Below are 12,694 nucleotides of genomic sequence, written 5' to 3' on the forward strand. Positions count from 1 at the left end.
GATGATGGACGGAGCGCTGAAACTTTTCAGAGACTCACCCCCAGTCACAGATCTGGGTTGAATCCATCATTGTTCTTTAGCTCACTTCGCACCCCAATTCAGACACAGCTAGATGCAAATCAGTTTTGACCCTGTGTCTCATGGGAGCACTCTAGCACGAACTGCCAAGCTATGTCGTACCTGGACCGGAAACAAGCATCCTGGGACCGGTTATGGGCTAACAGCCCTCATCAGGCAGGATATCTTGAATCAAGTGGCAAAGTGAGCAAAGGGCCTACGACTGGGCATACCCTTCCAACTTGGGGCGAACAAAACAAACACCAGGAGATTAAGAACGGAGCGCTGAAGCTTTTGAGACACTCACTCCCAGTCACAAATCTAGGTTGAATCCATCATCGTTCTTTAGCTCACTTCGCCACCCCAGTTCAGACACAGCTATATGCTAATCAGTCTTGACCCTGTGCCTCATGGGAACAGCCCTGCCTGAACTACCAAGCCATGTCTTCACTGGACCAGAAACAATCATCCTGGGACCAGTTTCGGTCTAACAGCCCTCATCAGCCGGGCTAGCTTGAATCCAGTGGCAAAGTGAGCAAGAAATCCACGTCTGGGCATACCCTGTCAACCTACGGCAAACAAAGCAAACATAAGGAGATGATGGACGGAGCGCTGAAACTTTTCAGAGACTCACCCCCAGTCACAGATCTGGGTTGAATCCATCACTATTCTTTAGCTCACTTCGCACCCCAATTCAGACACAGCTATATGCAAATCAGTTTTAACCCTGTGTCTCATGGGAACACTCTAGCACGAACTGCCAAGCTATGTCGTACCTGGACCGGAAACAAGCATCCTGGGACCGGTTATGGGCTAACAGCCCTCATCAGGCAGGATATCTTGAATCCAGTGGCAAAGTGAGCAAAGGGCCCACGACTGGGCATACCCTTCCAACTTGGGGCGAACAAAACAAACACCAGGAGATGATGAACGGAGCGCTGAAGCTTTTGAGACACTCACCCCCAGTCACAAATCTAGGTTGAATCCATCATCGTTCTTTAGCTCACTTCGCCACCCCAGTTCAGACACAGCTATATGCTAATCAGTCTTGACCTTGTGCCTCATGGGAACAGTTCGGCCGAACTGCCAAGCCATGTCTTCCCTGGACCAGAAACAAGCATCCTGGGACCGATTTTGGGCTAACAGCCCTCATCAGGCAGGCTATCTTGAATCCAGTGGCAAAGTGAGAAAAGGATCCACGTCTGGGCCTACCCTGCCAACTTAGGGCAAAGAAAGCAAACACAAGGAGATGATGTACGGAGCGCTGAAACTTTTCAGACACTCATCCTCAGTCACAGATATGGGTTGAATCCATCATCGTTCTTTAGCTCTCTTCGCCACCCCAGTTCAGTCAAAGCTATATGCAAATCAGTTTTGACCCTGTGTCTCATGGGAACAGTCCAGCCCGAACTGCCAAGCCATGTCTTCCCTGGACCAACCAGAAAAAATCATCCTGGGACCAGTTTTGGGCTAACAGCCCTCATCAGCCGGGCTAGCTTGAATCCAGTGGCAAAGTGAGCAAGAGACCCACGTCTGGGCATACCTTGTCGTCCTACGGCAAACAAAGCAAACACAAGGAGATGATGGACGGAGCGCTGAAACTTTTCAGAGACTCACCCCTAGTCACAGATCTGGGTTGAAGATATCATTGTTCTTCAGCTCACTTCGCACCCCAATGCAGACACAGCTCTATGTAAATTAGTCTAGACCCTGTGCCTCATGGGAACAGTCCTGCCTGAACTACCAAGCCATGTCTTCACTGGACCAGAAACAATCATCCTGGGACCAGTTTCGGGCTAACAGCACTCATCAGTCGGGCTAGCTTGAATCCAGTGGCAAAGTGAGCAAGAGACCCACGTCTGGGCATACCCTCCCAACTTAGAGCAAACAAAGCAAACACAAGGAGATGATGGTCATAGCGCTGAAACTTTTCAGAGACTCACCCCCAGTCACAGATCTGGGTTGAATCCATCATTGTTCTTTAGCTCACTTCGGCACCCCAGTTCAGACAAAGCTAGATGCAAATTAATTTTGACCCTGTGTCTCATGGGAACAGTCCAGCCTAAACTGCCAATCTATGTCGTACCTGGTCTGGAAACAAGCATCCTGGGACAGGTTATGGGCTAACAGCCCTCATCAGGCAGGATATCTTGAATCTAGTGGCAAAGTGAGCAAAGGGCCCACGTCTGGGCATACCCTGCCAACTTAGTGCGAACAAAACAAACACAAGGAGATGATGAACGGAGCGCTGAAGCTTTTGAATCACTCACCCCCAGTCACAAATCTGGGTTGAATCCATCATCGTTCTTTAGCTCTCTTCGCCACCCTAGTTCAGACACAGCTATATGCTAATCAGTCTTGACCCAGTACCTCATGGGAACAGTTCGGCCCGAACTGCCAAGTCATGTCTTCCCTGGACCGGACCAGAAACAAGAATCCTGGGACCGGTTTTGGGCTGACAGCCCTCATCAGGCAGGCTATCTTGAATCCAGTGGCAAAGTGAGAAAAGGATCCACTTCTGGGCCTACCCTGCCAACATAGGGCAAACAAAGCAAACACAAGGAGATGATGGACGGAGCACTGGCAAAGTGAGCAAAGGACCCACGTTTGGGCATACCCTGCCAACTTAGGGCAAACAAAGCAAACACAAGGAGATGATGGACGGAGTGCTGAAACTTTTCAGACACTCACCCCTAGTCACAGATCTGGGTTGGATCCATCATTGGTCTTTAGCTCACTTCGCACCCCAGTTCAGACACAGCTATATGTAAATTAGTCTTGACCCTGTGCCTCATGGGAACAGTCCTGCCTGAACTGTCAAGCAATGTCTTCCCTGGACCAGAACCAAGCAGCCTGGGACCAGTTTAGGGCTAACAGCGCTCATCAGCCAGGCTAGTTTGAATCCATTGGCAAAGTGTGCAAGGACCCAAGTCTGGGCATACCCTACCAACTTAGGGCAAACAAAGCAAACACAAGGAGATGATGGACGGAGCCCTGAAACTTTTCAGACACTCACCCCCAGTCATAGATCTGGGTTGAATCCATCATCGTTCTTTAGCTCACTTCGCCACCCCAGTTCAGTCAAAGCTGTATGCAAATCAGTTGTGACCCTGTGTTTCATGCGAACAGTACAGCCTGAACTGCCAAGCTATGTCTTTCCTGGACCGGAAACAAGCATCCTTGGACCAGTTTTGGGCTAGCAGCCCTCATCAGCCAGACTAGCTTGAATCCAGTCTAGCCCGAACTGCCAAGCCTCCAGATAGCCTGCAGTCCGGACATTTTAACAGGCCAGCATAAGTATGCAGCAAATAGTGAAGGCTGCCTATTTCTCATGGACATGAAAAACACTGTTGAGTAGTGAATCGGTGAGGCACTTGACCTGCGGGGAGCCTGTGCCTGCATTTAATGTTGGAACTGTGATACTGGGAAAGCCAGGGGATTTGACTTTTAATGTCCCAATGGAGCCCAAGTGGGATTTCACCGGCGGCAAGAAATCTCTGCGGTGAGTTAGTTTTGGCTCTTACCCCAAATCTACCGTTAGTAGCGCGAGGGTTTGTTCGGGCAATTAAGCAAAGGCTGTGCGAGCTGCCATGCACTTCTCTCAGGCGCGTGCGCAGCTGAAGTCAGAAGAGCCGTCAGGCACTCTATGTAGTCTTGAGTGTGTAAAGTGCAGCTGGAGTCTGAGGAACGGGCAGTGGGAGCCGTCACATCAGCATTCTTTCACATTTTACTGAAGATGCGCATGCTGGAGCATGCGCAGGTGAATGCGAGATTGTGAAGTTGCAGGCAAAACTGAAAAAGACTAGAACGGTAATGGCATCAGGAGATAGCCACGTTAAACTCATGAAGTATGGAGACAGTGTTGAGTGGCTGTGCATGTTGGCGTTGTGTACCAGTGTGTATCATTGGAGGAGCACAGCTGTGGGGAGCGTATCTCGCAGTAGAGGTGCCCTGTGGACACTATTTTATGTGTTAGCGAAAACTGGATTAGAGTGAAGTTTAATATGAAAGTGCTCACGCGTAAGAGTGGCACATATGGCTGAGATACCCGCCACCCCCTCTCAACACAATCCCCAAATGAGGGAAACCGGAAACCGTTCTTGAAGTTTTTGGAAGTGGGAGGGAGTGACCCTCCCGGCCGTATTTATTAAAAGAAAAAATTAAAACATTTAAACATTAATGTACAATTTCATACCACACTGCGATGTTTGGCTAACCTTAACAGATTCTCTAATACAGAGGTTCTCCTAGCCGATCTAACATCCTACAAAACATTTACTTGAAATATTGAAATTGTACATCCTGACGTTTAAGGGCCAACGGCAAGGTCGTAACCGGTGTCAAGATCCCTAACCAGACATACCCCCCCCCACTTGGGAGGGGCGACAGCACTGAGGCGTACTCACGTGCAACTACTACAATTTCCCTTGTCTTGACGGGGGCACTTATCAACTCGACGCCAGTTAAAGGTCGTTCGAAGACTCGTGTGAGGTATCTAGAAGGTATCGTAGACCTCCCCCCAACCCCACACAACTTACCGCATCTGCCGTCGCAGATGTCACTGGCCCCGGGAAATTCCCCAGGAGGGGGCTGTAACCCCTCCTACACAGGAAGGGGCCTTGACCGCCTTTCCTCTTCTTCCGGCGACCCATCCTTAGAAGGGACCGCCTCCCCGTTGAGGGGCCAAAGGCCACCTCCCCCGAGCGCTCCCATCCGTGTTGGGTGACGCCCACTCATAGGGATCTTCCAATTAGTGCTCACCGATCATGACCTTACCGCCTACCGACCGAAATAAATACGACAAGTGCTAACTAACGAAACTACATTGGCCACTACGACCGAAACAACCTGTGTCTAAATGGACCTTAAATCCGACATTCTTTAATCACCAACCTGTAACATTATACCAATCTTTATTACACATTAAAATTCAACATAACACCAAAACAACCTGAAAACGAAATAGAATAACTGATCAACTTTATTAAAACAACTAGCTGTCCTCAAGGGCTGGTGGGTGGGTCAAAATTGGCTCTTCGTTCCGTCTCGAGCTCACGTGCAGCGGGGAGGTGCAGCTTCAGAGCACAGGAACAAGAGGATGTCTTCTGGTCTTGCGTCTCTTTTTATCCATCTTCAGGGCGGGCGTAAACCCGCCCCTGCCTGCCCCGAGGGCGTGGCCGGCGGCGTCCGTGTCTAGGCCAGCCCACTCAAGGGCGGGAAAAGGCGCGCCCCGGCTACGCCGCTTCGGGCATACCAGCCGAGACGCGCCTCCCGCCCAAAATGGCTTCCCGGGGGGATCGAGGCACTCCGCCATAAGTTCGGGGGGACCGAGTGGTCGCCCCTTTCCATATGGCTGAGATACCCGCCACCCCCTCTCAACACAATCCCCAAATGAGGGAAACCGGAAACCGTTCTTGAAGTTTTTGGAAGTGGGAGGGAGTGACCCTCCCGGCCGTATTTATTAAAAGAAAAAATTAAAACATTTAAACATTAATGTACAATTTCATACCACACTGCGATGTTTGGCTAACCTTAACAGATTCTCTAATACAGAGGTTCTCCTAGCCGATCTAACATCCTACAAAACATTTACTTGAAATATTGAAATTGTACATCCTGACGTTTAAGGGCCAACGGCAAGGTCGTAACCGGTGTCAAGATCCCTAACCAGACATACCCCCCCCCACTTGGGAGGGGCGACAGCACTGAGGCGTACTCACGTGCAACTACTACAATTTCCCTTGTCTTGACGGGGGCACTTATCAACTCGACGCCAGTTAAAGGTCGTTCGAAGACTCGTGTGAGGTATCTAGAAGGTATCGTAGACCTCCCCCCAACCCCACACAACTTACCGCATCTGCCGTCGCAGATGTCACTGGCCCCGGGAAATTCCCCAGGAGGGGGCTGTAACCCCTCCTACACAGGAAGGGGCCTTGACCGCCTTTCCTCTTCTTCCGGCGACCCATCCTTAGAAGGGACCGCCTCCCCGTTGAGGGGCCAAAGGCCACCTCCCTCGAGCGCTCCCATCCGTGTTGGGTGACGCCCACTCATAGGGATCTTCCAATTAGTGCTCACCGATCATGACCTTACCGCCACAGGCCGGATAGTTGACCGGCTATCCGGACCCCCCACAAAACTCCTACCTAAAGGTCATGTTTCAAAGATTTCAACCACGCTAAGAGGTCTCCTAGGAACAACTCATTCCCCACCCAAGACAAATGCACTCCATCCCCCGAATACGCCCTGTCATCATTAATACAGCTATGAGAAATAGAATGCAATGTCCTGGAACGGAACAACCTACTCACTTTATTGTTAAGCTTCCTAACAGAGTGGTTCAAAGCAGGTATAGAGATAGCCCCCCGCCACACCTTTCGTGGAATCAAATGGGACCATGCAACCGTGCACCCCGGAACTCTCCTCGCTAACCAACTTACAGTGGAAAGCATTGCCTCCAGGAGTAGTCGTCTACCGATAGTGACCAAATCATTGCCCCCAACATGCACTATAACTATAGACGGCGGTGACCTTGTCCGCCCTAACAAACCCTCAAAAAATGCTTGAAACTGGTCAATACAGAGACCGCCCCTTCCGTAGAAGGACACCCTGTACCCGTATTCCCCAGCTACGTGAATCATGTCACCTGCTTTGAATACGTCTGCGGCACGCCTCACGTATGAGTGGCCCACGACCCACACCTCCTTTTTCACAGCCGGTGATGTCTGACCGCTGGCCCGGTGTCGGGTCGACTGCATAGTCCGCCCCGCCTCGTAGGCTTGCGTAACTGAAACCAAACAAAAACAAGAAGCGTGAGTACAGAGTACATAATTACAGCTTCACAACATGTGCAACCGCACATATTTTTTATAACAATTGGAGGACCAACGCCCCATTCGTTTTACTTGCTCCACATTAAGACCCCTGGCTGTAGCTTCCGTAGCAGCCCCTATCCGAAAGGAATGGGTCCCAAATTCGCCCGGGTTCAAGCCCGCAGCGGCAATTGACATCGCAAGCACCCGCTGAAACTGAAATTTCGTCAGTGGGGTGGCGTCCGCGTGTCTTAACAAAGTCCCCCCCCATGATGCCACCCTTCGTGCTAGGTAATCCTCTAAACACTTTACCGGACATATGGAGGACCCAGGAATCCTGCGTATGATGACGCAGTCACCTATCCCATCTTGGTCAGTCTTAGACCTTACAAAGGAGACAGTCATTGTTTCTCCCCTGATCTGGACGTGTTCCTGGCACAAACCCCCCGCCACATCCAGTTTGTTCCTAGCAACTAGTTCGCCTACCCGCATTGCTCCGTGAAAAGCTAGCGTAAACGCGGCTCGGAACAGCACTGCCTCAAACTGAGATGAACATGTGGCAGGAAGTGAAGCCAACAACTGGGACAATCTATCCAAACCTATCGGGCGCCTTTCATCTACTCTGCGACCCTCAAGGCGTTGCCACCCACGCAGTGCTTTCTGTACAACGAAAGACGCTGTTGGGTCCTGGATAGCGTATGCTCTGGCAACAAAGGAGATGGCGGCACGATGCCTCTGGGCCGTAGCCACCGATTTCCCAGCCCTACGTAAGGACATCAGGAAATTCACCACCCATTCCTCAAGACCCCAAAGTTGCTCTCTATCACTCCCCAAAAAGGCTAAATAGGCCCGAAACGCCCCTTCATATGCCTTCCTCGTCCTCGGTGCTAGACTCTCTCCCACGAGGTGACGAAGTTCGGGGCACCGAGAGACCAGAGAGCTTCGGTAAAGGGTGCCGGCTCCGGGTCCGCTGAGGGAAGGAAACCCGAAAAAGCCTGCATTTGAAAACGAGACAGTGCGTCAGCTGCCTGATTCATCACCCCTGGCACGTGTTTTGCTCTGAATAGCACGTTCAATTGCATACATATTAACACAATTTCTTTAAGCAGTCTCAAGATCAGTTTACAACGTGCTGCCTGACTATTGATGCACTCGACCACGGTCATATTGTCCGACCAAAATATGACCGAGTGATCTTTGAACCCATCGGGCCATGTTCTCAAGGCCACCAAGATGGGAAACAGTTCGAGGAAAGCTATATTACTCGTCAGGCCCTTCTCATGCCACCAAGTCGGCCATCTTTGTGCCGACCGTTTTGTGCCGAAGATGGCGCCAAAACCTATGCTTCCCGCCGAATCTGTCCATAGCCCCAGCTCCTCAGAAGACACGGCTGGTTTATTCAAGACGATTCTACCATTGAAATCCGCCAAGAACGCTAACCAAATACGCATGTCCTGGCGGATCTCGGCCGATAGTCTCGTACGATGATGGCCTTTTTTAAGGCCGACCATCGCTTGGGCAATTGAACGGGAAAAGGGGCGTGCCATTGGTATTACCCTCAGGGCAAAATTCAACTGTCCCACCACCTGCTGTAATTGTTGCAGCGTAACTTTTGATGCATTTATACACATGTGCAGCGCAGCCCTGAACTTCAACACTTTCTCGGCTGGCAAACGGAAACACCCCTCAATGGAGTCCAACTCGATCCCCAGAAACTCGAGGCAAGTCGTAGGACCCACTGTTTTACCCGGCGCCAATGGCACCCCTAACTGTTTCATCAACACACAAAATTCGGCCAATGCCCGGCCACATTCAAGACCCCCGGCTGCCCCAAGAAATAAGAAATCATCAAGGTAGTGCATTACATCTTGGAAACCCGTTTTCTTTGTGAAGACCCATTGTAGAAAACTACTGAATTTCTCGAAATAAGCACAGGATATAGAACACCCCATTGGCATACACCTATCCATGTAATAACAACCTTGAAACATGAAACCTAATAGACGCTGGTCGTCTGGGTGTACCGGGAGCAATCGGAACGCTGACTCGATATCTGACTTCGCCATCAGCGCCCCAGGCCCCAGGCGATTCAAAATGGCCACGGCCTCATCGAAGGATGCGTACCGCACCGAACACACTTCTGGATCGATTGCCTGATTTATGGAAAGACCTCGTGGAGCTGATAAATTATGAATTAGTCGGAACTCTCCAGGGTCCTTCTTGGGGACTACCCCTAAGGGAGAACAAACAAAATTCTGGACCGGGGGTACGCTAAACGGGCCAGCGACCCGACCTCGAGTCACCTCTTTTCGGATCTTATCCTGTACTACATTAGTATGCTGCAGGACGGAAAGTTGGTTTTTACACTTATCCACACCCTGAAAGTCCCCTACCGGGATGCGGAAACCATACGAAAAACCGTTTCGCAGCACCCCAGCAGAAGTACGATCCGGGTAATGACTGAGCCAAGGGATCATTGCCAGGGTATCAATGGGGGTGGGTAAGGGCGCCCCTCGGACTATATTAGACCTGTTTGGCGCCTCCTCTCCCCCCGTTATCACCCGTTCTGGCTCTGCACGAGGCCTCAGGATGGGACGACCCACAACCACTACATTCATGTTTGAATTTACACGATCCCTGCGGTCTTGTACATTTTCCTCTGTTGTAGTTAAAACAGAAACCCTTTCTTCCAGTATTGCCGGTAGGTTTCGAGTGATCGTCGGCCCCTGAACCTGATCGAAAGGGCGTCCCCGCATATTGTCGGGAGGATTCACCCACATTACTCCCCACCAACGGCATTTTTAACATCCCTGACTCCTTCATTTTATCCCAGGTCAAGGCATCATAACAATCCCAGGTTAAACTTTTATTATGCTCCTTTTCCTTTCTGAACATATTATCGTAACAAAACCAATGATTACCCTGGTGCGATGTCGAGTATCCCATGATTCGTGATTGGTAGATTGGGAACTCGGAAAGCAACTCAGGCCTACGTTCCCCCAGGATTGATGTAAAGATTCCCCAGGCATTGCCCCAATTGGCGATATTCTCATTCACTTTAAAGGCGGCCATTTTTGCGCGCCAAACACTCGGATGCATGAGGTCCTTCTGACTCTTTACATGCTCCACCTCATAATGATCAACAAGTAACGAAAAAATGTTCACATACTCCCCCGCCCAAATCTTTTCCTTAATTGCCAAAGGAACATGTTGCCCCAACTTTTCTCTCCGAGAGGGTGTTGACTCATCCCTCGCGATCGGCAATGGCCGCTTACCTGCACCTGACGCTGCCTCTGTGGTCGCAACCGTGCCTGGTGTCTTGTCCCCCACTGCAGCCGGCACGGGCACCTTGGCTGCTTCCCGTTTCTCACGCAATTGCTTAATCAGCTCCTGCGCTTCGACAGCCGTGGCGCCCTCGTTACCTTTTCCCAACCACGCTGCCAATTGTGCTGCCAACTCGGGCGGCATATCATCCTCGGACACGGGGGTGATCGGATTCCCCTCCTCTGGCACGGGAGTTGGAGCCTCGAGCGGAGCACTGGGACCGGGGATCTCCTCTCCCGCTGCCCCCCTCCTGGGCCTCTTGATTTTCCCTCCCGTGGCTGCTCCCGCCAAAGGACGTTTTGGACCCCTTTCCTCATTCTTGTCCACCCGCTTCTTTAGCTCGGACATCTCCTTCATGAGAACACGCAGCATCTGGTCGGTATTCATGCGCTTTCCAACCTTCTTCGGCATTCTCGAATAAAGTAACTGAAAAACAAACAAGAACGATTAAAACGCTCAAAATTGGCTCTTCGTTCCGTCTCGAGCTCACGTGCAGCGGGGAGGTGCAGCTTCAGAGCACAGGAACAAGAGGATGTCTTCTGGTCTTGCGTCTCTTTTTATCCATCTTCAGGGCGGGCGTAAACCCGCCCCTGCCTGCCCCGAGGGCGTGGCCGGCGGCGTCCGTGTCTAGGCCAGCCCACTCAAGGGCGGGAAAAGGCGCGCCCCGGCTACGCCGCTTCGGGCATACCAGCCGAGACGCGCCTCCCGCCCAAAATGGCTTCCCGGGGGGATCGAGGCACTCCGCCATAAGTTCGGGGGGACCGAGTGGTCGCCCCTTTCCATCCTGGAGCTGTTTTAAAATGATAAGCTCCAACAGCTTATCCTCTTATGGCAATTTTCGAAAAAGTTAACTGTTCTGGTTGGTCCTAGTGTTTGAATCTGGGTTGAATGATGGGTGAGAGGTCGCTCACCAGAGTGAAGGACTTTGGGTGCTACCATGTAGACCTCTTTATGCCATGCTTTATTGGTTGGCAGAGTGTATATATTTTTTTGCATCTCTGTTTTAAAAATATATATATGTGTTGTTGTATGCAAGAGTCTTTGCGGAGTCTTGGCTAGAACCGAGGCCATTTTTTAAGTATTTGCGTATTTGAATATTGTGCAGGTATGATGCTGCCATGATGAATTCTTGCCCGGTCCTGTTGTGTATGCAGAAGAGAGAGTGGTGGTTGTGTGGTGTGTTAGTGTCAGGTTGAGTATTGAGTATTTTTCCCTGGTTTATGTGTCTACCCTTCCTAAGGGGTTAAGAGTGTTGGGGCAGTGTGTTGAGCCCAAGTTGTATGCTGTAGGTGGTATGTGTGTTACACCCCGGTTTATGTGTCCAAGAGGTATGTAAGTTGACAGTTTATGTGTCCACTCTTCCTAAGGGGTTAAGGGTGTAGCTGCGGTGTGTTGAACCCAAGTTGTATGTTGTAGGGGGTACGTGTCTTACATCCTGGTTTATGTGTCCAAGGGCTATGTGAGTTACACCCTGGTTTGGGTGGGGGCCCTGTGTAAGCTCATTGTTGACCACCATTTCTAAGTTGTTACATCCAAATGCAGTAGAGGGTCTGAAGTCCCCGGTCCACCATCAGTTGTGTGGACGCAGTTGAGGGTACGTAGTCACTGGTTTGTCACTGGTCCTTCATGAGTTGTGTGAACCAAGTTTAATAAACTTCGTCTTTCTTAACCATTCAAGGATCTATCTTCATTATAATAATATGCCAAACATCTTATTGTGTGCATGCTCGCCATGTGGACTGTGCAGCTCATTGTTTGCTAACCTAAATGACTTGACTTGTCGTTGTGTGCATGCTGTCCCAATGTGCTGAGTATTATACATTGTGCAATCTTTTTATGTGAGGGATATCTTACAGTGCATAGACTAACCACTTTTGTAGGACATATCACTGTGTTGATGTTTACTTCCTAAACCACTCTTGTATGTGTTGCACCCATGTACTGAATATCTCACTATGTGGATGTTCACTTCGTTCTGCGGCATGCTCACCTATTATATTAAATATTTGAAATAAGTGTATGAAAAACAAATCTTCTCTTTGGCTTTATTCTATTCTTATATTTTAGCGTTAATTGCTATAACTTATTAGGAGACATGAGTTTCAGGTCTGCAGCTTGTCTGAGGAGCACATATTCTGGCAGGCCTATGCCATATGTATTCAGTGGCAGTGGGGAACTTTCCGGAATTCTGAGTTCTCGTCAATAAGCTAATAGGGGGGTGTGTTCAGGGAAGAGAGAGTAACCTTTCCCTGCGTGTGGTTGGTTGTGTTTTTAGGTGTGTAGATAGCCTTAGTGACACTGTCCCTTTATAGTAAGTCCTCAGGTGTTAGGACCAAATCAAGCAGCCATTCAGAAGGAAGCTTGTGCTGACAGCTATTGCACCCTCACCTTGTCTTTTTCAGGAACTGGCTATGATTCCTTCCTTTGTTGGGTATTACACTAGACCACGGAGCCTTAAGAATGTCCTGGGTGAATGTGTGGCATCACACACACTGGGGACTGAA

Source organism: Lissotriton vulgaris, unplaced genomic scaffold, assembly GCF_964263255.1.
Source record: "Lissotriton vulgaris unplaced genomic scaffold, aLisVul1.2 SCAFFOLD_3389, whole genome shotgun sequence".
Taxonomy (NCBI): domain Eukaryota; kingdom Metazoa; phylum Chordata; class Amphibia; order Caudata; family Salamandridae; genus Lissotriton; species Lissotriton vulgaris.